This window comes from Saimiri boliviensis, chromosome 13 (genome assembly GCF_048565385.1).
Source record: "Saimiri boliviensis isolate mSaiBol1 chromosome 13, mSaiBol1.pri, whole genome shotgun sequence".
In the NCBI taxonomy this organism is placed as follows: Eukaryota; Metazoa; Chordata; class Mammalia; order Primates; family Cebidae; genus Saimiri; species Saimiri boliviensis.
The window spans coordinates 113,504,758-113,530,693 of NC_133461.1; the positions used below are offsets into that span (position 1 = coordinate 113,504,758).

At 46.8% G+C, this 25,936-nt stretch overlaps 1 long non-coding RNA gene across 1 annotated transcript; it reads left to right on the forward strand.

Annotated features, from left to right (window-relative positions):
* Positions 1–34: 34 nt before the first annotated feature.
* On the forward strand, positions 35–24,651 carry LOC120360600 (uncharacterized). The gene is made up of 3 exons (XR_005577056.2): positions 35–217; positions 21,287–22,482; positions 24,562–24,651. It is a non-coding gene; the product is annotated as an uncharacterized LOC120360600 (long non-coding RNA).
* The last annotated feature ends 1,285 nt before the right edge of the window (positions 24,652–25,936 follow it).

Consider the following 25,936-nt stretch of genomic DNA (forward strand, 5'->3'; position numbering starts at 1 on the left):
ATCGCGTAGTAGGGTAGCGACAGGGTCCCGACACTCGTAGCGTGCGCCTGCGTAGTAGGCACCGCCCCTCCGCGCGAGTCCCGAGTGCCGGGCGCGGAGGCGGAGGAATGGGCAGAGTCGGTACCCGCGACCTCTGCCATCGCCCGGAGATGCCGATGAGGCCCCGAGATTTAGGCCTGCGAGGTGGGAGACGACGTCGGTCCAGCTCTTCACTGGAGTAAGCCGGACAGGGCCTTGAGGCGTTCGCGTGTCCTGAAGACGCGCGTCCCCGAGAATGGGCGTGCCCGTGAGAGCATGCGCATGCCCGCGCCGCGCGGGTCCCCACGGGATCCCGGGCCGCCCACCGCGCATTTCCACTCTGCGATCGTTTTTCCACCCGGCTGGGCGCCAAGCCCAGAGTGCCTCCACTCCCTGCCATGGCGCGCGCTCAAACTTAGCATTTAGGCACAAGCACCTTCTCTTTATAAAGTTTCGAGTCTTGTCAGATCTTTCTAGAAGGTTGAAATTCCCTGGAGGAGCAGCGCGAATAGTTTTTTCCAATTAGGAACAAAGAATGTGCGGCAGCAGGAGGGAGGGAGGCAGACTGGCCGAGAAGGCCAGGTGGGTCCGGGAACCTCAGCCCCCTGCCTCGGTTTCCTCCTAGAAACATGGAGGTGGCGGTGCACTTTACAGGATTTCTGTAAGAACAAATGAGTTAGCGTGTGCACAACTTTTAAAATAGCGTATGGCGTCTAGCAGGCAAATATGAGTATTGGTCTTTTCCTTGTTAAAATGTGTGCATCTACGTTTGAGCACATGGCAAGAAGTGTATAGTATGGATTCATATTTTGGAAAAGTAATTTTAGAAGTTATTTCCGATGTGTCTATTATAATAAGGTTTCTTGACCACATGCTTTTAAATAATGTGAAGGTAAGGAGGTAGGCAATATTGCTTGCACAGCCCCAATTTAAACACCTGTCTGTCCCTCCCTCCCTCCTTTTCTTCCTTTCCTTCTCTATGCCCTTCCTTTCAGGGTTGCAGATTAGTCCATATTATAAATGTATCAATTTATTCGAATGTCTCAATGATGTCTGTGATGGGCTTTAGATGGGTTGCCATTATAAATAATGCCCAGTCGCTCTGTGGTTTCGTTTGTTTTAACTTGTGGAGGTATGTTTGCAAATGAATCCCTATGATTGGGATTGTTGTGTAAACCAAAAAAGTGTCTGAGACAGATCTCAATCGATTTAGAGACTTATTTTTCCAAAATTGTGAATGTGCCTGGGGAAAAAGAAACACCGATTGCAGTAGGGTTTATGGCTTTTGCGTTTTTCCAAAGAGGGTTTTCAGGACTTCAGTATTTAAAGGGAAAAGGGAAGAGTAGCCTGTGAGGCTTGTGGTCACGTTCTTGTAAGGCTCTGATTAGAGTAAAGCAAATCTACGTTTCACATGTGAAAAAAAAGGCGTGGGGGAGAGTTATGCATCTGTCCCATCCTCAGTAGATCTACGTTTCACATAAAGTAAGCTCTGGGGAACAAAAGGAAGGCAGTGTGTGTGTGTGTGTGTGTGTGTGTTGCCAATAGTAACTTTTCCCATTGTCACGGTAAGTTTGGAGGCTTGAGGTTTTATTTTTCTTTCACAGATGGGTCAGGGCTAACTACATATGGAGTATTGGTATAAACTGCCAAGCCAAGAGCCCACCACCACAATAGGGACATAGTAATATTAAATTTAGCTCAACTGGCCAGCATCCACACAATTCCTAGTGAAAGAATTCCTGGCTGGATGGTGAGGAGATAAACTAATTGCAGAAACATACAAAGCAAAAAAAGGAATCCACAGAATAACAGCAGGAATTCAGAGAGTAACCACGGAGAGAGCCACATAGTAACATCAGAGCCCACAGAGTAACATTAAGACCCACAGAGTACTAGCAGAGCTCACAGTGTAACAGTAGAACCCACAGAAGAACTGTACAGTTCCTCAGAGTAATACCAGGTACTCACAGAATAGCAACAGAAACCTGCAGAACACATCAGGAACCCACAGAGTAACGGCAGGAGCCCATGAAGCCACTCTGTCCAACTGAGGTCAACATACTCATGGTCTTGGGTCTTATCCTTGGGTGTGCTTTGTACCAGGACTGAGCTTAGCTCTGTGCTTGTGAAGAGTAACCCACTCAATGCCCTCTGGAATTTCACCACCACTGGAAGAGGGAGGAAAAAAACCCCAGAGGGGCAGGGAAAAACGCTTTTCTAAACAGGTGGTGCAGCTGGAGATTGTAGAGCCGTTGCCCAGGTGGAAGTCTTGGCAGCAAGAAGTAAAAGACCATGAGGGAGGTGCCTCCTTAACCACAGAGATCTTTTGGCAATCAGTTTATTGAAAAATCATGTTTTGCCGGGCGCGGTGGCTCAAGCCTGTAATCCCAGCACTTTGGGAGGCCGAGGCGGGTGGATCACGAGGTCGAGAGATCGAGACCATCCTGGTCAACATGGTGAAACCCCGTCTCTACTAAAAATACAAAAATTAGCTGGGCATGGTGGCACGTGCCTGTAATCCCAGCTACTCAGGAGGCTGAGGCAGGAGAATTGTCTGAACCCAGGAGGCGGAGGTTGCGGTGAGCCGAGATCGCGCCATTGCACTCCAGCCTGGATAACAAGAGTGAAACTCCGTCTCAAAAAAAAAAAAAAGAAAAATCATGTTTTAAAATTTTCTTTAAAGTAACTTGAACCTGACAGTATCTAAGGAGTTGAGGAAATTTAAGCCCATTGTCGCGGCCACTGTCAAGAGCCAGAGCTCATCCTGGCAGGCAGCTGGGACAGTGCTGGTCACAGTGCTCCAGGTGCCCCTGCCTCATAGAGAATTAGGGTGGTGGTGAGCACAGGGTCCCCACGCTTCTCAGATACACACTGCGCAGTCATCTCCTCTGACCTTTCCAAATGCTGCACAGATAGGTGTAGCCCCTGACTCTCAGGACAATGTAGACTTGGTTACCTTCGGGCACAGGGGAATCCCTTCCTTCTTCCAGTTTCTGCTACTCTGAAGCATGTGGCATATGTTTAATGTGGTCTTTACACAATGTGGAAAGACCACTTCTGCTTTCTTTGAAGTGATAATACTGCAAGAAGGAAAAATCAACCAAGCTACCAAAACAAAACCCTACCACCAGATGTGGAACTAGCAGTGTCTTAGAGCTAATGCAAGAGCCAGGCACTGTGACGGTACCATGGGTACAAGGAGGAGGTGTCTCAGAGCTAATGCTCTCTGCTGACAGCAACCAGGCACTGCCACGGTGCCATGGGTACAAGGAGGAGGTGCCTGGTTTTCCGGAGACTGTCATCTGAACAGACCCAGGGTGGCAAATACACAGTGAGAAAATGGGGCCATGACTGTGTAATTACCTACAGAATGTTTACGGGGACTGGGAGCAAAAACAATCCCCTTACAGCAACCAACCCTGGAAGGTGCTGGAAGGTGTACTGGCAGGGAGAGTCAGAGGTCAGCAGGCAGCTATGGTGAGACGAATGGCAGTAGTCAGTTCAGGCAAGCCGGTGTGCTTATTTATTTCAAATTCCTCAGTCTTGGGTCTCTCTTTCTTTTAAATAAGGCATTAGAATAGAATTTTGAGGCTGTTCACTCAGGCACTACACTCCTCCTGTGTGGTGTCAGAATGGGAAGGCCAACATGGAGACCACATGGCTACTGACGTTTGAAAATCTGTGGTTGCCAAAAAGAACCAATCTACAACAGGATTCATCCTGACCGCAGCCAGCAGGCAGCCCAGACCTGGCATGCCACAGCTCCTCTGGGCTCTGGACCCATCTCTGCTGAGCCTGGTAAATGCCAGCTGGTCAGCTGCAGCCCCTGAGTGGAGATTGGCTGTCGTAGCAATAGAGCAGGGTGGGGGCGCAGCAGACTTGGGACCATCATCTGGATTCCTGGATGTGCAGCTTCAAGCAAGTACGTAGCCTCCTGAACCCCAGCTCTCACCTCAAAGCTGGGTTAGGCACACACAGGAAGGCAGAGGTGAGTCCAGGCCTGGACTTGTGGTTCTTCTACCCAACCTCTGCTGCTCCCTGCCCGTCCACCATCCCTGCAAAGCTCCTCACTGACCAGGCCTGTCTCAAGAATTCTCTCTTCCACCTGACCTCCTGGGAACTTCAGGAACCCAGCATCTTTTAATAGGTTCAGGGGTACATGAGCAGTTTTGTTAAACAGGTAAACTCATGTCTTAGTGATTTGTTGTGCAGATTATTCAATCACCCAGGTACTGGCCTAGTACCCAATAGATACTGTTTCTGGTCCTCACCCCCCTCCACCCTCCAGCCTTATCCAGGCCCCAGTGTGTGCTGTCCTCTATGCGTCCGTGTTTTCTCATAGTTTAGGATATTAGGATAACGGCCTAGTTCCATCTGCGTTCCTGCAGAAGACAGGATCTCGTTCTTCTTTATGGCTGCATAGTATTCTGTGGTGTGCATGTACCACATTTTCTTCATCTGGTCTATCGCTGATGGGCATTAGGTTAATTCCTTGTCTTTGCTATTGTGAATAGGACTGCAGTGAACATACATGTGCATGGGTCTTTATGGTACAACAATTTATATGCCTCCGGATATGTACCCAGTAATGGGATTGCTGGGTCAAATAGTAATTCTGCTTTTAGCTCTTTGAGGAATCAACATACTGCCTTCCACGTGGTTGAACTAATTTACACTCCTATTGACAGTGTATAAGTGTTCCCTTTTCTCTGCAACATCAGCAGCGTCTGTTATTTTTTTACTTTTTAGTAATAGCTATTCCAACTGGAGATGGTATCTCATCGTGGTTTCAATTTGCATTTCTCTAATGATCAGTGATGATGAGCTTTTAAAATATACTTGTTAGCCACGTGTACATCTTTTGAAAAGTGTATGTTCATGTCCTTTGCCCACTTTTTAATGGAGTTGTTTAGTTTTTTTTGTTAAGTTCCCTATCAATGCTAGATATTAGACCTTTGCCAGATGTGTAGTTTGCAGATACTTGCTCCCATTCCATAGGTTACCCGTTTTTCCTGCTAATAGTTTATTTTGTTGTACAGAAGCACTTAAGTTTAATTGGATCCCAGTTGACAATTTTTGCTTTTGTTGTTGCTTTTCGTCTGTTTGTCATAAAATCCGTGCCCATTCCTGTGTCCAGAATGGCATTGCCTAGGTTGTCTTTCAGGAGACCCAACATCTTATGACTTGTTTCAATTATTTAAATCTTAGCCCAGCCCTGCTCTCTACTATCAAAAAAAAAAAAAAAAAAAAAAAAAAAAATCAGTTCCCCATGGAGACTGAAAGCCCTCTGAAGGCTGATAAAGTCTTAAAATTTTTGGAGCCCTGAATATCTAACTCTAACTGTGGAGAAGGAATTGAAAGAGAGGTGTAACAGACAGGCTGCAGACCTAGCTGGAAATGCTCAATCCAAAGGGCACAACTTTTGATGAAACCCTGGGAGTGGGCCAAGGCTGCAGAGTCACGTCAGATGTGGTACCAGTGTTTGCTCTTGGTGTTGGTGATTATTGCCATGGTGACATGGCTTTTCTGTGTCTCTCTCTGTTGCCTTACATGAGATCCAAGCAATGAGATGGGCACAGCCCAGGCAGGGATGGCAGAACTCATACCTGGACCAAACTCCTGGCTGCAACTGTGGTTTTCTTTGCTCAAACAACAGGCAGTTTCTGTCTCTGTTGTCATCTGAGCCTGGAATTCTTAGAGCCTTCTCCCTGTATCCACCAAATACAAGGCCACTGGTGGCCGGGTGTCCAGGCAGCAGGATGTCTGGGCAGTGGCACGGCTGGCCCTCAGACAGCCTCTACTTCACTCACTCTGATCTCCTGCCCACCATGACTGGTGGGAGGAGAGAGGGGTCTCTAAGTACACTAATCCCATTTACAAGAGCTCCACTCCATGACCTCATCATCTCCGAAAGACCCTGTCTCCTGACACTGTCACATGGGGATTAGGATACACAGGAATCTTTCAGGGGAAGCAAACACTCAGATCCTGGTCATGGCCCAGGTAGCCAACTGCATTATGTCCAGGGTAAGCTGAAAACCCAGCTTTTCTAAAGAGGGGCAGGAGTGCAAGTAAGCCCTTATTTGTCTTGTTTGATAATTTCTGTTGTGTATAGATTCCAACCATGGCCAATATCACACTGTGCATGAGACAACACTGAATGAAGAGCCCGGAAGAGGTGCACTTGATCCACTCTCCCAAGCCAATTCCAGCACCCCACTGGGCCTGTGCCTGTTGTAAACTATGAGAGCTGCTGGTGTTTTCCATTCATTAATGAGTCTTCATTCTAGCACATCTTGTGAAGAATCTCTCCATGTGCCAGATTGTTCAGGAGTGGGAATTTCCAAGTTTCCAGTTAGGGCCACTAGTTGCGCAGTTGATGACAATCTGCCACAGATGCTTGGTCACCAGGGTTTCGGCAAAGAAGCTACTCAACTAAAGATAGTAAAGCTGCATGTTACACAGCATGGGTTTTTCCAAGCAGTTGTGTCAGCAGAAGTTTATTCCTTTTTGATTGTATTTTAAAATTCAGAAACAATAGGCAATATTTTTAATACAACTGGTCACAGTCAGTCATTATGGTGATATGCCACACAGTTCTGGAAAATTAATTCTGGTCGTGGAACTAATGTGATGAAATGGTTAATGGGCATTCTTCCATAACTTCTGGGAGAAAAAAATTAAAGCAAATTCAACTAGCAGAGAGATCCTTACTAAGTCAGAAGAGAAAATGGAACTGAATAAGTGAGGATATCAACCTAAGTGATATTTATCTTTTGGAGAAAAATGCCTGATGCACACATGGAAAAGGTGAAATCAGAACACAGAAATTGAACTTCTCTGTGGAGGTGAGAACCTCAGCTCCATTCAGAGGGCTGAAGATGGCAAGATGGAAAGGGAGTTGGATTCGTGCCAGCTGGGGTCTGGATCTTCAGAACCAAGTTGGTGAAAGCCAACAATGGCTTGAAGAATCAAATCTGTATAAAGGCCAGGGTGTATTCCGGTGTATTCCAGGACCCAAGCTTACCTGCACAGCCAAGTTCATTGTCTCTGGCTAATTGTAAATGAGGGAGACACTCCCAGCCTAGTAACAGCCTCCTCTGTTTGCTAGCTCACAGATTCCACTTCCCAGGTATCTTGATCTACCTCCATGGATAGGTGAAGCGAAGAATAGCAAAAATATGCACACTTCTGCCTGTTTTCCTACAAATTCTCTATACTTTTACTCCAGCATAACCAGGGCACTGATACTGCAATCCATGTGTGCATAAGTTTATTGTCTAAACTTCTAGGAGGGAGCCCTGCAGAGGAATTGGAACATAGTTTAGGGTCTTCTAAAGATCACTTTAAAAAAGGGATGAATAACAGTTAAAATACTAATGTCTCCCCATAAATCTAAGATAATTATCAGTGAATTTACGTGATAATTTCGAAAGGCAGACATTTGGGCACCAAAATTGGGATTTTTGTCTTTAATTAAACTCCAGGTGGGCACTTCCTGGTGTTAGGAATGGGCTCTGTTTTCTGTTCCCACCAAATCACTGGTGAGGAGATTTCCTTCTCAGTCACTGGATTTTTAATTCAATGCCTCTCCCTCTCATATGGGAAGGAGCTTGCATGTGTTCTGGGCCATGGTCAATGCAGGGTTCCCTGTGTAGCTACCTGGGCGGGATTTGGCAAGGTGTGGTGTGTTTCTGCTCTCTGATCCATGAGTAATGCATAGGCAGCTATTGATGGAAGTTCCAAAACTCATTGGTGGGAGAAGAGCAATTAATGGGGCCACTAGGCATGAGTGACTTGGTCAAGCTTCTTAAGTGATGTTGCAAAGACATTAGTTTAATTTCTGTGCGTTAATTCTACCTTCTCATATTGTACTGTTCTTGTTTGGGAAGAAAAAAAAAAAAGGAACATTTCCTCTTTCTTCCACTTTTCATTTCAACCTTAAAAAAAATCCTACTTCTTTTCAAGGCAATGTGGATGCTGTAATCAACTAGTGAGTGCAGAGTCACATAGAAGGAAGTAGAGGAAAGAAATGTAAGAATATTATTATTTTGATTTTTATTTTATTTTATTTATTTATTTTTTGCCCTACCAGGAGCAAATTGCCCAAACAGGAAAGATTCTGCTAACATTATGAGCCAGACAGGCTTAGAGGTCCATGGCAAGTGGCAGGTATTTTAAAGAAAGAGCTTGAGAAGAAAATAAATAACATACTTTGTGTAGATGTTTCTCCTTCCATGGAAGGACAGTTATACAGTCTACAGTACCTGTTGAGCTATCAAACTTTAGAAGCATTTATAAGAAGGAAACACAGATTTATTGCAATTCTTGCTATTATGTGTGAAGTGCCCTCTGGCTTTACCTTTTATTATCCTGGGATAGAAGGAAAATTAACCAGTAAAACAGTATCTGTGCAGTATCATACAAAATCTATCTGCTAAGTTGAAAAGTTGGTATGAGATGAGGCATTTCCCAACCTGAGGACAACTGAACTTTCAGGTGTCTTTTGCAGAATGAGTGTTTCCTCACCTTCTCAAGGCTTTGCTAAAAAGCCACTTCTTATTAGCACTACTGTTACTATTTCAGTTAGAACTCCCACTCGACACACTCAGGGACCCTTCACACTGGCTTATTTCTCCGCCATTTAGCATGCTCTGTCTTCTACTTATTTATTGTGTCTGTCTCTACTCGAAGGACATAAGCTGCCCCAGGGCGGAAGTTTTTGTCTCTTGTTCACTGCTGCATCTAAGGTTCAGGCACATAGTGGACACTAAACAAACACTTGGTGAATAAATGAATGAATGGACATTTTCTCATATGAACAGACTTCTGTATGCATGCTATTGTTCAAGGCCAAAAGAGTGTGTTCATTACGCAGCGTAACTGAAAGAATACACAAATCAGGTTGGTAAATGGAGATATCTGCAGATTCTATTGCTGTTTTACTTGCTGAAGTTTGGCATTCTCCTTGCTTGTTTAATACAGCCGTAGAACATTAAGATACTGATTTGCTACCATTGTCTGTACTTCCTGTGAAGCTTTTCCTATATTAACTAGCAATTCAAGGCAGGGAAGATGATTAATAAGAGAAATATGGTATGAACAATAAGAGGTTGCAGAAAATAAAAAGATAAGGGAAAGAAAAAGACGCAGAAGAGGAAGCCTCACCTTGTACATTTATAAAATAGATGGGTCAACTCAAAGGGAGCAAATAAAATATGTCACTTGCTAGTGATTAAATAGACTTTGACAAACTCCTAGGAAGTGTATGTAATGTGATTTCTATGAATGACGAGGCCAAGAACCAAACTATAGAGGATAAAAATGCCTCTCTAAAATTATAGCCTAGAAAGTAGACAGATTTCTTAGTTGTACTCCTACATTAATTTGTATACTATTACATTATTAATCACTATCATTTTGCTGAAACAATATAGTAGGTGGCACATACAATATTCTTAATATTTATTGCATCAATAAATGGATAAAGATAGAAAAAAACCCAGAAAGTTCAGACAAACATAAGGAAGATATATTTACAAACCACTCATCATTTCACCACTCAGAAATATCCACTGCTCTTTTTAAGTGAAGCCCTATTTTTAAGCCTCAGATGGTGTTGAGGGAAACCGCCTTCTGTGGAGCGGAAGCCATCATTTGCACAGCGGCAGCGACAGCACGCGTGCTGGCACTGCCCTCCTGTATTTCAGGGTCCTCTGCACGGTGCTTCTCCACCTGTGGTCCCAGGCCGCTTGCACTAGAGTCACCTGCAGTATCATACTGTTTATTTCAAATGTGGATGCCCCAGCCCCAATGTGCCTCCACAGATTTTCTGGGTGCTGTCTGGGCATAAGCAGCCTGTTGCCCCAGTGTACAGCACTGCCTTCACCGCGGGTCTAGACAAAGCTCGCAAGTCTGCCAGGCTGTGCACCCAGGCTAGCCTGCAGACCTTGCTAAAGTTCTCGAACCTACCTCCACCAGGTGTTGTTCATTTTAATGGTGGTAAAACCTGCACCCTCCATTATCAAACATCTTTCCATCTGATCCTGGGCAGTCAGGTTTGGAGCCCTGCTACACATCAGTGGGTTCCTACCTGGCTTTTAAATCCTCAAACTCTTTGTTGCAATGACTGGGCTTTCAGTTAGCATATAAAGCAAGTGAAAATGTTATTGCTCTATTCAAATCAAAGAATCTGGGCAGACCCATGCTCCCGAAATCTCCACACTGGTCCTGAGGGGCTCTGGGTAAAAGGTGGTCTTGATGGTGCCTCACGTGTCTTGGCTGAACTTCAGTCTTTGAAGACAGCACCAAATCACATTCATTCATTTGACCTCCCACAGGGGATGTAACAGAGGGCCTGGGTGTGGTCACTGTGCCATAAACATCTGTGGAATGAATACAGCCCAGGAGGAGCAGAGGGTGACACTCAGACGTTCGCCACCCGGGCCACGTCCGGAGGTTGGTGAACGTCCCAGTGTGTCACGCTCTGCTTCTCCTGTGCTGAATGGCCAGGTGCTCTGTGGCCCAGGTGGGTGCCAATAAGAAGGACAAATGAAAAAAAAAGACAAATGAAATGCTCCGCCTCTATATATGAACGCTGTGTGCCTGGAAATCATTGCTTGACATCTTTTTTTTTTTTTTTTTTTTTGAGACGGAGTTTCGCTCTTGTTACCCAGGCTGGAGTGCAATGGTGCGATCTCGGCTCACCGCAACCTCCGCCTCCTGGGTTCAGGCAATTCTCCTGCCTCAGCCTCCCGAGTAGCTGGGATTGCAGGCACGCGCCACCATGCCCAGCTGATTTTTTGTATTTTTAGTAGAGATGGGGTTTCACCATGTTGACCAGGATGGTCTCGATCTCTTGACCTCGTGATCCACCCACCTCAGCCTCCCAAAGTGCTGGGATTACAGGCCTGAGCCACCGCGCCTGTTGGATTCCAAGAGCAAATGAGCACTTTCTGCAGATGCCATAAAAAATGACCACAATTTCTGAGGCTAAACTAAATTTTGATGAGTTCTGTATGCCTGACCTAATGTAAGTTTCCAAGAGCACTTTTCATGGTGGGTACAGGGAAGTGATGAAAGTATTTTAGACAGCATTTCAGTTGAGAAATAGAGCTAGGAAGGGTTGTTGGCAGAGCTGTGTCCAGATTCCCCGTGGTCCTGCAGGCTCTTGGTCCTCATTGTCGTTTCCTGTGGCCTCGACATTCTTCTGCCCTTCTCCCAAGATGGGGGGAGGGAGACATGAGTGAAGCTGCAAGTAACACCGACCCTGTGGGGCGCAGACATGGTCAGTACAGGTACTCCCTTCACAGTGACCATCAGGTAGCAATTTAGGAATTCTTGACCCTAGTGTGAGGCCCATTTCAATAACAATACCAAACTGTCATGAACACGGAAGCTACCGCTTTAAGAGGAGCATTGGTAAACTTGCTGAATGAACTAAAGTGAGCTTATTAAGTCATCAGCCTCTGAGAAAGAATGAAACAGAGAGGGGCACGTGCAAGTGAGCAGCTGAACTTCCCAGCTTCATGGCACATCACGGGGGCCTCTGAAGGGAGAGGTCAGAAACAGAACCAAGTCTCCATTTCTTAGGAATGGCATGAAAGGTTCCAGTTAGAAAGGAACACCACGTTGAAGGTCAAATATGATACAAAGCACTGTGTTACTAATTAGCATGTTAAAGGGTGAGTCAGCTTCAGGAGCAGGAGTGATTGCTAACCCCATAATAATAATCTCTGACTCTAATTGGAGAGCTACCCCTTGGAAGCAGACCTTAGAGAGGCAATTTGCAGAAAACATCAAAAGAGATTTAATCATATGTCTTTCTATTTGAAAATGTTAGCCTGTCGCCGTGTCAACATACAATCATTAAACTACCAGGTGAAAGATAGGAAACTCAGCCCACCCACTAATTCTTCTTTTCAAAATGTATTTTTTCTGATTTCTTGTTTTCTAACCAGGACACTTACTATATATGTGGTAGTTACCTTCCTGCTGCTAAAACGTTAATTGTTTAAATGTCCTGAGGTGATAACATGGAAAATCAGACGATTAGGAGCTTCTCAGCACAAATGATGGAGACAGATGGAAAATAGAGCCCAGATTTTCAGCCTTGAAAGGCAGCTCAGTGCCAGGCGCAGGGCAGAGAGGGCCTGGTTTGGTGTGACCTGAGCAGGCTCCCTAAGTTCCCAGGGTCACAGGCCCCTCCATGCTCAAGTTCTCTGTCCCTGCTGCATCTCACCTACCCATACTCAGGGCAGTGAGCAGGGCAGGGGAGGGAAAGACAGCGAGGTGGACAGGCAGGTAGACAGAAACAGGCCCAGCCGGGGCAGAGTCCTCCTGTCTGATCCCTGCTAGGCCCAGCCTTTGTGAGAATCCTAGGAACCCCCTACCAGAGTTGAAGTTTGGGGCAAACCTGTGTGTCACTCTACCTGAATGCCTACTCCACTCACCTACTGTATGGGGTACTCATCCCAAAGCCAGGTTCCGTCCAGTGGTGGGTACAGATGGGCACCCTGGCTGGGGGGCCGCGGGGAAGGAGGAATGGAGAGGTGGGAGGTGAGAATGTGCCTGAGTCCATGAGCTGTTTTCATGGTCCGTGATTAGGGTTTCAGTCTGTGGCGAGGTGGATAGGTGCAAGAGGGTGCCTACGCCCAGCAGTGACTCAGGAAAGCTGGGAAGAGGAGGATGAGAGTGTTGGGAGGTGTATAGGAGAGCAAGCCCAAGTTGATGTCGGCAGCTTGCTCCCTCATCCCGCCTCCTGCCAGGCCTGCGGATGTGGCTGTTTCAGCAGAGCTGCCTCCTTCCCCAGAGGAATGACGCCAGGCAGGAAGGGCACAGGGCTACGCAGAGACAGTAGGAAAAATCAAACGCTTAGGCAGGAAAAAGATGTTAGGTAGAGAGAAAGCATACACTGCCTGTAAAAATCAGGAACAGGAAAATGCTGCCAGTTATTACTGCTCTTATTCAACAACACATTGAAATCTCAAGTCAGCAATAAAATTAAAAATTACAAAAAACGAATAACTATAAGAATGAAAAAGTAAAGCAAAAGTATGATTTTCTTGCAGATGCTATGATTCTGTACATACACAATTCAAGAGAATCTATTACTAAATTACTGACATCAATACAAGAATTCAGCAAGATTGCAAAGAACAAGAGCTGTAACATGAGTTCTTAGCATTTATTTATTGCACCAGTAACTAAATGGGGAATATAACCCTAAATGTGTGCAATTCATGGTTACGGTAAAATCCATGAAAGTCATGGTTGCAACAAAACCCAAAAATATGCGCAAGACCTTCCTGGAGAGAGCTACAAACATGTTATTGAAAGACACGAAGAATTCGATGAGGAGAAGCACCAGTACCTTGGATAGGAACATTTGACTTTGGATAACAGTAAATTCTCCAACATCTTAGCATTCAGTCAACATTCCATGAAGATGTATCAAAATATATGGGAACTTTAACACACTGATTCTAAAGCACACATGGAAGAATATACATGAATAAATACTTAGAGAAATGCTCGTGGATGGTGCGGTGCGGGACCTGGAATTGGCTTTCAGAGACTCTGGGAAGAGGAGAGGCCAGTGGGGGGGCAGAGGCAACAAAACTGGGCCTGATTTGGTGATTCTTTGATGCTGAGAATAGACACATAGGAGCTTACTCTCCCATCCCATCTACTTTTGTTTGTTAACATTTTAAAAAATAACATTTAAAAGGTTTGAGGAGAAACAACAGTTTTTAAAACTTTTTTTTTTTTTAGAAAAAGCCAAATTGGAAGAGAAAGCAAATATATACAAAGGTATAGTAATGAAAACAGTGTGGCATTAACAGACCAGCAGCAAAGTACTTTAAAGCTCAGAGACAGACTCTGGTGTGGGAGTTTGTGACTCCGTGGAGGCGGTTTCCCAAGTTGGCAAACAAGGCACCCAGCACGCAGCCCAGGGGCTGAGATTCCATCTGGGGAAAGCCCTCTTAAACAGTGTTCCTGCCCTCATTCTACCCTCAAAAGGACACTTCAGATAAATAGAAGCCTAGGTGTGAATAGCCAAAAACTAGTAGAATGAAATAGATGGCACAGGTTGTGATAATTAACACTGAGAAAAGAGGGAGGAGCAGAGTACCAATGCAGGGCCATGCCCTTCGTGTCAGTAACATGCTCCAAAGACAGAGATATGTCAGGGATAAACTCAAATATATAGATATGTGAAATTTTAAAAACAGTAATATAAAAATACAAACCAAACACAGGAGAGGCTGTAGCTGTGTTGTTTTTAAGGATCCCTCTGCCTCACTGGAGTCCTTTCCAAAAGACGAGAAACAAACATGACAAAGTATTTTGTTAATTCTGATTGTGGGAATACGTGTTTTATAAAATTATTTGTACTTTTTCTGTCTTCAAAATGTTTCAAAGCTGAAAGGGCAAAGAAGGAAAATTTCATCCAGAGATACAACAAAATCACTCAAAAATAGGAGCCCAGTTAAGCCCTCCTAGGGAAAAGAACTGAAGGGCATAAGAGCTCGAGGGGAGATTGTGGAGAGGAAAGAATGAGCTATGATGGCTTGGGAAATAAATGCAAGGGAAAAAAGCCTCCAGGTGTAAGCCGACAGAGAAGCCCTAAGAAGCAGAATAAAATGACTGGAAACAGCCTTTGACACGTGGACCAGATCTGAGGGGGTCACACAGGATGACACTTGAAGTGACAGTATGACCGCAGTGACCTTAGGGAAGATGGTGACTGTGGAATGACAGAAAATAGCGTGTGTGTGGTTGGTGACCTTGAAGACGACTGAAGAAATAGAAAATCAAAGATTTGAGTGTACAAAGTATCTTTAAAAAAAAAATGAAACATTCGTACCTGTTGATCTTCTGTTCCAAGAAAAATAGTGATAGAGAAAGATCCATATCGTAAAATACCTTGACTTGTAACCAGACCTCAAGGATAAAGGCATCTTTTGAACTTAAAGTTTCAACTTCGTAACATTTACATTCTCCTAATTCATAATGCCCACATTGGTTCAGTCTTAGTTTCTCCGTTGAGGTGAATTTTAACTTTGCCACCCTTGTTCTTGGCTTGTTGCTTTGGTTGATCTTTGTTGTTTGGGCAGATTTTCCTTGGGTTTTTGATTGTTTGAGAAAGATTGTCAGTTGCCTTTTTACTTAAAGGAAAACTTGGCTGGCTAGAAGAGGACCACACCCTCTTCCCTTGGGACTTCACAGAAGTGTGTCTCAGGCTCTAGGGAGGCTGAGTCTGAGGCCACCTTGGCTCTCCTCCACGCCCCCGTGCTTATTCTTTCTCAGGACCTTAATACGTTTGGTTTTCTGCTAAGTTTCATTTTTAGTGTTTTGTTTAAGTGCAAGAATCTGTGTTTATGTTCAGGCATGCTCTGTATATCTGGATCTTCCAATGTCTCCAAACTTAACCACCTGGAAGGGCCTCAATGTGGACGCTCCCCTCACCAGGGCAGACGCAGCAGAAAAGCTTCCTTCCTGGTTTCCTGTCTTTTCCAAACACCGCTTTTTCTCCCAGCCTCCTGAATTGTTGTTTTGTCTTTTAATTTACTTCGAGTGACTTTTCCTTTTCTTTTTTTTTTTTTTCTGTTCATCTTTGTTCAAGAACTATGGTAATAAAACCAAACAGATTTTTTTCCTAGGAATTACAGCTGAACATGTTCTTTCTTCCTTTTCTTTTTTATTTTGACTGCTAACATAGAAAAATGTGGTCAGGCACAGTTGCTCACTCCTACAGTCCCAGAACTTTGGGAGGTCTAGGTGGGAGGATTGCTTGAACCCAGGAGTTTGAGACCAGCCTTGGCAACATGATGAGACCTTGTCTCTACAAAATTTAAAAAATAGCCAGTTGTGATGGTGCATGCTTGTGGTCCCAGTTACTTAGGAGGCTGAGGTGGGAGAATTCCTTGAGCATGGGAGGTCAAGGTTGCAGTGAGCCCTGATCACCATTGCACTCTGGCCTAGGCGACACAATAGGATCCTCTCTCTACATAAATAAATAGGAAGAATAAGAAATAAATAATTAGTCGACACATGTGTTTGACTTCCTCTTTCTGGCCTCTGCAGACTGTGCTGTGTGTGTACAGTGTCCTCAGGCCAGAGACGGGGCAGAGACCAAACCTGGGTGCAAAAAAAGGAGTAAGTAAGACCTGCACTTAACGCCCAAGAATGAAGGGTCTGAGGCCCCTCGAACCTGAGCAGAGGCTCAAGGCCAGGTCTGAAGTGAGGGCTGTGGCCTAGACATGGTGGGAGAGCGTCCTCTTTGAGGCTAGCACCAGGGAGGCAGCCTGGGGACCAGAGAGTGGTCTCCTACCCCTGGAGGCAGCTCAGGCGGATTCACAACCAGGCAGATTCTGCTTCTGAGCGGCTTCACTCTGCTCTGCACACAGTCCTACGGGTCACACCCGGCATCTCCATGCCGGGGTACCCCACAGCTGCTCCACCTCATCTTTCGTTAAGGATGGGCCTGGACCTGGACCAGCCACCTCCCTGATGGCTCCAGTGCTGCTCAGCAGCCAGAGAGAACCAGACTCAATGCAGCCTTGTTGGGACTCCACATCCACTCTGTGTGGAGAGATCAAACATTTGATTTATTTTAGAAACTTTATGTTTATATTTGTCATCTATTAAAGTATAATGTATGCTAAATTTTACATGTGTCCATGCATGTGTGTGTCGCATAATGCGTGTGCCATAGATATCCAGGTGTTACATGTGCAGATCATATACAGGTGTCACACACATGTCATGTGTGTCGTACACAGGCATGTGTTGTGTACAAATGTGTCACACAATGCATGTGCCATAGGTATCTTGGTGTTATATGTGTATATCATATATAGGTGTCACACATGTGTCACGTGTGTCATACACAGGTTGTGTACGTGTGTGTCACATGCATGCGTGTCCTGCATGTGTCATCAGTGTGCATGTGTCATGTATCTGTGTGGGACCATTCCTTTGTGCTCTCGTTGCTGGGCTCATCTCCAAGGACCTTTCTCTCACCTCTTTTCTCTCCTCGGCCCCACATCCTGGGGTTGATCAGATCTTCCAGCATGACCTCAAGGAGGCTTTTTGACTTTTGTGTCCAGAGCTCCAGTGTCTTTGTGGGTGACAAGACTGGGCTTGTGTTTTCTCATCTGTGGCCTTTCTTCTATACAGTGTTGCAGCAATGCTCTCCTTTTTCTGTTTCAAGGGTCTGGTGTTTTTTCCATTAGTCAGTGTGAGTCCCACCATATGGTGGGGTGTGGTGTCTGCCGGGAAGCTTGTCCTGTGGCACAGTTCATAGAGAGGACATTGGCTGCAGGTAACCACAGACTAAGAGCAAGCATCACTTTTCTCTTGTACATACAGGATTGTGCTTCATTGCTTTAGAAAACATCCTCTATAAATAAACTCTGTGAGGCTGGGATTCAAATGGAGGAAGCAGCTGGCAGATGAAACTACCTATTGGACTATCATCTGCTTAAACATACAAGGAGGATCTTGTGAAGTCTAAAGTAAACACAACGGCCTATTTGAGCCTTATATACCAGAGACTTAAACAAATCTCGTTTAGTCCTGTTAAATGGTGTCTCCCCCAACGGAAACAGAACCTGCCAGTTAGTTAGTTGAACATCCTGACAAAACCTCCCAGGGCTGCACTATAGGGGAGAAAGGTGTTTATTTAAAAATATCTTTCAGCGGAAAGTCAGCTGTGTGTCTGCACATCTCCTCGGGAGTAATAAATGAAGACAGCACACTCTTAACAGGAGCACAGTGCCAGCAAGAGCCCCAGGAACTCTGCAGACGAAGACAGGAAAAGCTGGAAGTAAGGAAACTCACTGGTCCCTTAGTACAGTCACAACTGCCTGTTTCACCCAGTTCCTGAGTACCCTTCATCTTAGTTGTGAAAGATCAGTCTCAGCTGGCAAGTGCTGGTGCTGGGATTCGAGCCCAGGTGGTCAGAACCCTGCTACCAGGTGTGTATTCTGTGGAATCTCACAGGTGTCTGTTACGTGAAATCTCACAGATGTCCATTCTTTGGAAGGTTCCCAACACCAGTGGGTCTCATGCATGATCAAAGTGACAATCAGCTGGGCATGGTGGCATGCACCCGCAGTTCTAGGGGAGGTGGGAGGATTGTGTCAGCTCAAGAGTTCCAGACCAGCCTAGACAACATAGTGAGACCATATGTCAAAGAAATTTTTTTTAGTTAAAATTTTTTTGAGAAATTAAAAGTTCAAGCACTAAGAGAAGAGAGTCAGGGTGTGAGGATGTGATAGTTGCATTATTAAATCCAACTACCTGCTTTCCATCTGACAAGGGCCCGCCTCCCCCATGTGTCCCTTGCGGGGACCGTAATGTTCTGTCCCTGTGATGGTCACCTGGCCATGGACTTGCTCTCACCGTATGATGTGCACAGACACGTATGTGCCAAAGCTGATGAAACCAATTAAAATCCATTTTGTGATTGACTCTTGCTTGCTCTGTGCAAGAATGGCACCTTCCAGATTAGAAGTGCTCCTGGAGCCCAGGCCCTGGCACAAGAAGATGTGTGGTGACTGTGGTCATCAGCGAGCAATGTGGGCAACAGATAAAGCCATGCTTTGCTCAGCCACTGAGATACTGGGGTTCAAGTTACCATGGCTAACCGAATTAATGCAGGGAGTCTGTGCTTTATAAGCCATCTTTGGATGGATCTAGGTTCAGTTTTGCAAAGGAAAACAGGTGATTTCCTTGGAACTTGGTGACTTTCTGGTCATAAAGTCCCAGTCCCACGTGTGGCCCAAGCATTGGTAGTCTGGTTGCTGATGAAGATCAGACTCTGAGTCTAAATTTTCTGGAGACCTGTGCTTCCCAAGGGAGGCCCTAGGTTGGCCCTTGGATAGATTCTGTGCAGTAGCAACTGCTGGAAGACCACACAGCTCCCACGGGCTTCCTGTCAGAAGAGCACCGACTTGGTTGTCAGGGACCCTGGACGTGCCCTCTTGCCCTGTCCTCACCGGGTCCTCTGTGGCTGCTGGGGAAAGTAGCTTCCTGTCATCACTCATGACTGGGCAGCCACATTGGGCTCAGGAGAATGTTACCTCAATTTAGGGTATTGGTAATATTAAGATAGGAAAATTATCTTTATTATTTATTATGAAAAATTGGTAAATATGGAACATATGTAATAGTATATGGAAGCTTTGAAACTCAGTGATGAAATAAACCGCTGCGGAGAGGCCATTTCTCTGAAACTATGGAAAACAATCCAAGCTGCTGCGGCTCGTTCCTGGCCCTGCATTCCTGCTTCCCTGGGAGATGTGGCCACTCTCCAGCATTTAAAAAAGTATTCCTTCATTTAAAAACTAGTTTCGATACCTGTACAGTACATTTTAGCGTTTCTGGGATCTGTTGTGATCTTACTGTGTTCTCTGTGGCCTGCTTTGTTCTTCTTTACCTTTCTAAGTTTCTACCATGTTGCTGCGTTTGGTTCAACCAGTGCTGATAGGGACATGTCTGCCCTTGTCTTTCAGTGAACATTCGCAAGAGATTTTCCAGGATGAATATCCATGAACCAGAATTTCTGAGTCATAATGTATGTGCCAGCCTGGACGTTTATGCTTTTCTCCATATTCACTGGCAGATTCATCTAGTTGATAAATGCAGCTGCCCATGGGCCTGCTGTGTCCCTCTGACCTTCCATATGCACCAGTGGGTGGTGTGAGCTCAAAGCTTGCTGTCCCCTCTGTCTCTCTCTCTGCTTCTTTCTGTCTCTCTCTGTTACTGTCTCTGCCTCTCCCTCTCTCTCTCTTCCTTTCTCTGTCTCTGTCTCTTCCTCTCTCTGTCCCTGTCTATCTCTGTCTCTCTGTCTTTGTCTCTGCCTCCCTCTCTCTCTATTCCTGTCTCTGTCCCTGTCTGTCTGTCTCTGTCTCTCTCTCTCTTTCTCTCTCTCTGTCCCTGTCTGTCTCTATCTCCCTGGGTCTCTCTCCCTCCCCACTGCAGGTTCCTCAGGGAGCAGGGCCAGGGCCCCCCACAAGGCCTGCAGGGGGGAGAGTGATGAGCAGCTGCCACCTAGAAGAGGAAAGAACAGTGTTTCACCTTGGGCATCGAGAGGTGTTTGTGGCTCCGTCTGTCTCTTCATTGTCTGAAGCCGCCTGCCTCCTCCTCCTCCCACTATGTTTTGAGAAAGTAGAGGGATGAGAGGCAGCCCTGTGAGGACTCAAGAAGAAGGGACTGTGTTAGTGTCCAGAGTGTAGGCAGGTGACTGTGTTCTCCACATCCAGGAAACTGAGGCAGGAGACCAAGGGCTGGGGCAGAGGGAGGAGGAAGTACAACAGGCAAATCTGAAATGTGAGGTGGAGACGGCTCTCGATGAGTGTGCATTGCTCATGGAGGAAGAAATGATGAGGCCGTAGGAGCCAACGTCGGGAATGGCTGTGTTCCCCTCTCCCGACGTTAGGAATGCCTGTGTTCTGGTCTCCCGACATTGGAAATGGCTGTGTTCCTGTCCCTGGATGTCAGGAATGGCTGTGTTCTGGTCTCCCGATTTGGGAATGCCTGTGTTCCCATCTCCCGATTTGGGAATGGCTGAGTTCCCCTCTCCCAACGTTGGGAATGCCTGTGTTTGAGTCTCCTGGGAGCTAGAGTGCCGGGTCTGGGGTCTGGTGCAAAGCAGTGGAGGTTCTGTTATCAGAGCAGCGGGAGAGCTGGGGAGGAAAGGAGGCCCTGCAGAGACTCGGAGCCTAGGGAGGGGCCTTCCCCACTGGCTTCTCAGCAGGGCAGGTACAAGTCTAGAGGCTTTTGAGTTCTTTTCTCTGGTTGCAACAAGCTGGAAGGTAATGGAAGAAGACGTCCTTTTTCTAGGCAAGAGTTACACCTGAAAGACTTTCAGGGAAGTGGCAGCCTGGGTGACAACAGGGCCCACGTTTCAGGAATCCCTTGGGACTAGAGAAACAGAGCAAAGCCCTGCTTTGCGAAGTGCACAATCATAGCCGAATTTAAACTGGTCAAAACCCTGGGGTTCAGGGAAGCCTCATGTCAGCCCTGTTGCTTGGCCACGGGGGTCTCTCACTGGAGTGAGGAAACTCGCCCTTCTCCGTGGGGAAGGTTTGGAGACAGGCCCACCCAAGTGTGCAGGATTTACAGATGCGGAAGTGCTGGGGCTTCTGCAGCAGTTAAGGCTTTGTGGAAGCTCTCCAAAGAACTGAACATGTTTTCTTAGCTATGAAACTGTAGCCCTCGGTGTTCTCTAATGATTTTTTTTTTTTTTTTCTAACAGGAACCTCAGAATTGAAGTTCGTGCTCCTATCAGAAAATCCACTGAGCCCAGGCGCCTGAGGGGCCATTCCTTGTTGCACCCACATCCCCGCTCAGCATTGATTGTTCCTTGGGTCGTATTATATCCGAGTCTTTGGCTGGAAGTTGTTAGTCTAACATTCTAGAATACAGAAATACAAGAGAAAACGAGGCCTTGAATCTGAGAACTGGGCTTGGGATTAAGAAGTCAGGGCTGGATTTCAGCACATGGAAATGGCATGATTGGCCTCCAGGCAGAAGCCACTGCTGACCGGGAGAGTCTGGTGAGGTCCCAGGTGGATGATTTGCTCCAAATTGTTGAGCATGAGATGCAGTTAATTTCCTGATGACATGACCTTGTGAACACAACACCAGCCGTGTCCTGGAAGGTTACTTCAAGGGAACATTTGGGCCCTAATACTTCATGAACGTTGTCGGTAGAGTGACATCATGTCCATAGACTTGAGGAAACACACAGGGACTTGCACTGCCACCGTGGAAAATTTCACCAAAAATCGATATTGATGCTTGGAGAGAAGAGTGTGAGTCCCGTCGGGACAGGTTACACCGTGGGACAAGCAACTTGAAAATCTCAGTGATTTGAAAGAAAAATCATTATTTTTTGCTCTTGTCACTTGTACATAAAATTTGACCTGGGGGCTCTGCTCTGTGGTGTCCCCCAGGACCCAGGTAGGGGGCTCGGACGCTGTGGATACACAAGACTCTTGCAGGCTTGGAAGCTTTCACCTGGAGCTGTTGTGCTGGTGGTTTCTGTTTACATTCCATGCGCTGGAGGAAGTCGCATGGCAGATGCTAGAGGACCAGCATGGGAGAGCTGTTCTAGCAACCAGGACATCTGCCACTGCGCCCCACCTTCTCCAGGAAACAAGGACACCTGCACACACGCCCACTCGAGAGTCGGTGACCAGCCTCAGCTGTGGGGTTCTTGTAACGCGTGTTCCTGGTGGGGTTCTCCTTCCTGTCCTTCTGAGCTATGTGTGGATCATGCTCCCCATGCGTGGAGCCCAGGGACTGCCCACCAGTGGGACCAGGAAGTCTGTCTTTCAGAGAACTGGGAAGATTACCTTCCACTTTACCCGTGTCTGGGAGACTATAAACATGGGTTCCACCGTCTCGGACAATGAGACGATTCCCAGTCTTTGCCTGTCGCTCCTCTAGGTATGTTGCTGCTGTGAGCTTCTGGAAACACTGAGAGGAAGGGCATTGCTTTGGTGGGACATGTGGGGAGATGGGCAGGGAGGGGCGATCCCAGAGGCAAGGAGGAGGCTTTCCTCTCCCCACAATGGGAATTCAGTTTCTCGCCCCAGGGTCCTAATTGTGTTCAGCATCCCAGGAGAATGTGCGGGAAGCTGTTGTGTCCGCCTGCTGTGTGCAGGGACCAGCTACAGAGTGCATTGTGCATCATTTAGACTCTGCAGACTCAAGTGAAAACCCAGCTCTGCCACTGCTTTTTGGATGACCTTGCCACCTCCATCTCCTCCTTTGAAAAGTGTGGGAAATGGTGCTTTTCATCAATCCCAAGTCACCGTGTATTGTGGCCTAAACAGCAGTGTTTTCTTTTTCTCAGTGGCATGTAACATACTGCTGTGTTTTTCAGCAGATGCTGTCTTAGACGCAGTGAAGTCCAGTGATGGCTGTTTCAGAGGCGGTTAGGATGGTAAAGTGAGACAATGTGAATGGGGTGTTTTGTGAGCCTCTGTGCTGCAGAAATCGTAGCCATTATTTTATAGCAAGAATTGCTTGAAGTGTTTCTTTGTCTCAAATTTATGAAAAGATTAGAAAATAGTTCTAAAAATTAAAAACAGTTCTGGGCAGAGCAGCTTACATGATCGCAGTGAAAATGTGCAGGTTCATGGGTCCCACCACATGCGCCTGGCGTGGAGAGAACGAGGTGTGGAGGCCAATGATGCCAAGAATGCCCCGTGAGCCGCGCTGGGTGCAGCCTCCATGGCCAGCAGGCCGTGACACCATGGCTCCCGCTCCTGCTGTTGATGTTCACGCTTCCTCTACCCACGTGCTGGAAGCTCACTCTCCATGTCCCCTCTCAGTTACATGTCTGTGGGGCTGGTACAGGGAAGGAAGTTGGTGCAGCTGGTTGGATCTTCCCAGGGATGTTCTGTGTGTAAGGCTCAGGGGGCAAGGATGGCCGGGAGAGTCGGGAGTCAGACTCTCAGGGAAGCTGGGGGTGACAGAGCCTCTCCACGGCTGAGTCCCTGTTTTCCAGCTGTGGATGCCGACCCTCCAGAGCTTTATTCGCTGTCTCCTTGCTACTATGATCTGGAGTCAGCCATGTGTTCCACCTTGCCCAGTAGATTTTATTAAGTGCTGGATATGAAACAAGCCAAATGCCCGTTTCACTTACTGCATTCCCGAGATTCGATGCCTTTGCGGGAATTTCCTCCCCAAGCCTGAAGGAACTGAACATCAGGAATCTCTGGAATCCTGGAAAGAACCAGGTTTCTGGAGGAAAATCACTGGTTTTAAGCAGTATCCTGAACCCTCGAGGCCTGGGGAAGGCCGGCAGCACAGCTAGCAGGCGGTTGTGGCTGGAGGACGGCAGTGGTGTCTGAAATTCTGTTTGTGATGCGTTGTTCCCTCCCGGCTGGGAACCACCTGGACACTTGTATTCTTCCCTTTTCCTTGGTATTCTCCTTCAAGTCATCCCCTGTGAGCCGCGCTGGGTGCAGCCTCCATGGCCGGTAGGCCATGACACCGTGGCTCCCTCTCCTGCTGTTGACGTTCATGCTTCCTGTGCCCACGTGCTGGAAGCTCACTCTTCATGTCCCCTCTCAGTTACATGTCTGTGAGGCTGGGACAGGGAAGGAAGCCTTACACACAGAATATCCCTGGGAAGATCTAACCAGCTGCACTGGAGCCAGCTGTCCAGTCCAGAGGAAATTCCAGCCCGCCCTTGGTCCGCTGTGGTTGGTCCTGCACCCAAGCTATGAGCGCACACACACTGTGGCAGCAGAGGCTTCCTCGGGGCTCAGACTCAGGCTAATGCTGCATGCCAGGACCTGCCGCGGTCTCGGCCGGGCTTCCTGGGACTCGGTGTTTGCGGGCTGATTGTAAAGCCCGGAATGACTCTCACAAACTCGGCGTCATTCCCTGTGGTTTTCCAAGTTTGGTTTCTGATGATACTCCAGGTCTTAGGAGACATGCTGAGTATTTATTATGCTCACATTGAAGCAGCGTTAACCCTCAAGGTTGATCTGGCTCCCTGACTTTTTTTCTCAGGAGATGTGGCGATGGAACACTTTTCCAGTACGATTGTTTCCCGCTCTGAAGAGGTGTGCAGCACGCAGATCCCTCAGCCAGCTCCCATCTGCGAATGTGCTGTGGTCACTGGGACTGTGACTAAGGCTCCAAGGAGCGCCCTGGCATGGCCTGCTTTAGGCTGTAAAGACCCAGTTTTACCCTCTTTTTGTGAAGAAGCCAACAGGGCATGGAGTGTGGTCCAGGTTTCATCAGCTGCGATGGCTGGTGCTCCATGGGCATGACAGCGGGAAGGCACTTCCCTCTGTAGGCCCTGAGATCTGTGCTGGACTCAGCTCTGTGGCCATGTCCAGGGGGGCAGCCACAGACCATGCATGGCAGGTCCACAGCTCTGTTCCATGAGAATTTTATCTACAAAAGCGGACTGGCTGGCCTCTGGATCATAATCTGCCGACCCCTGGGTAAGAGATTTTAAATATTTACTTAATTCTCTTCAACAGAAGGGAGCGAATAATGGAAAAGACCTGATAAATGGTGTAAATCCAGCTCGCTTAACTGAATTTACAGTATTTGGTATATTATGCTTTTAGGGGTTAAAATGGGTCACATAAGAACAGCATGCCCTTGACTGGCCTGGTGGGGTACCTCAGTGTTTCAACATGTGGTTCCCGTGCTCACTGGGGCTGGAGGCCCCTGTCAGTAGTAAAGTACATCTGGGGGTCTGGGTTCTTCTCCTGACTTTGTTATATTTGTATTAACTTACACACGGTTAGATTTTGGGCTAAATCTGGGTGGAAATGGGTAGCTTACAGGCTGCAAAAGTTCTGTGAATCCTTTTTCCCCCCCAGTTGATTAATGTTATAAAGATTAGAATATTATTACATAAAAGCTGGATTTTTAGTTCCTTTCACATTGGAATAGCTGCCAGCATTGGGCCTGCATTCATTTCTCTAGGGCAATGGTGGCTGCGGTAGAAATGGCAGCCCCCCACTAGGGTGTGTTTGCTGGGCCCACAGGCCCCGCCCTCTGGACTTGGTCACCTCGGCTCTCAGGTTACCCACCTCCTTGGTTTCTGATATTGCGTCCCTGGACTGCACGACATACAAGTCTCTCACCACAACAAGACTCAATGATTCTGTGTGTTAGAAAAAAAATAGCCAGTGAGGCAAGTGCATACTCATGCTGATGAATTCATAGGATTAACTCTGGAAGTTGATGGCAGTTTGTATCCTTCTTCCAGGTACTCTCCACTTCTCCTGGCTAGAAAGGTTCTGCCACCCGTCCTGAGGTCAGGCCCAGCCTATGGAATGGGAATGAAAGTGACTGCCCCTTACTGGCAGAAATTTTAAAAGCCACGCAACATTCCCTCCCCCTCCCCCTCTGCCATGAGCCTGCC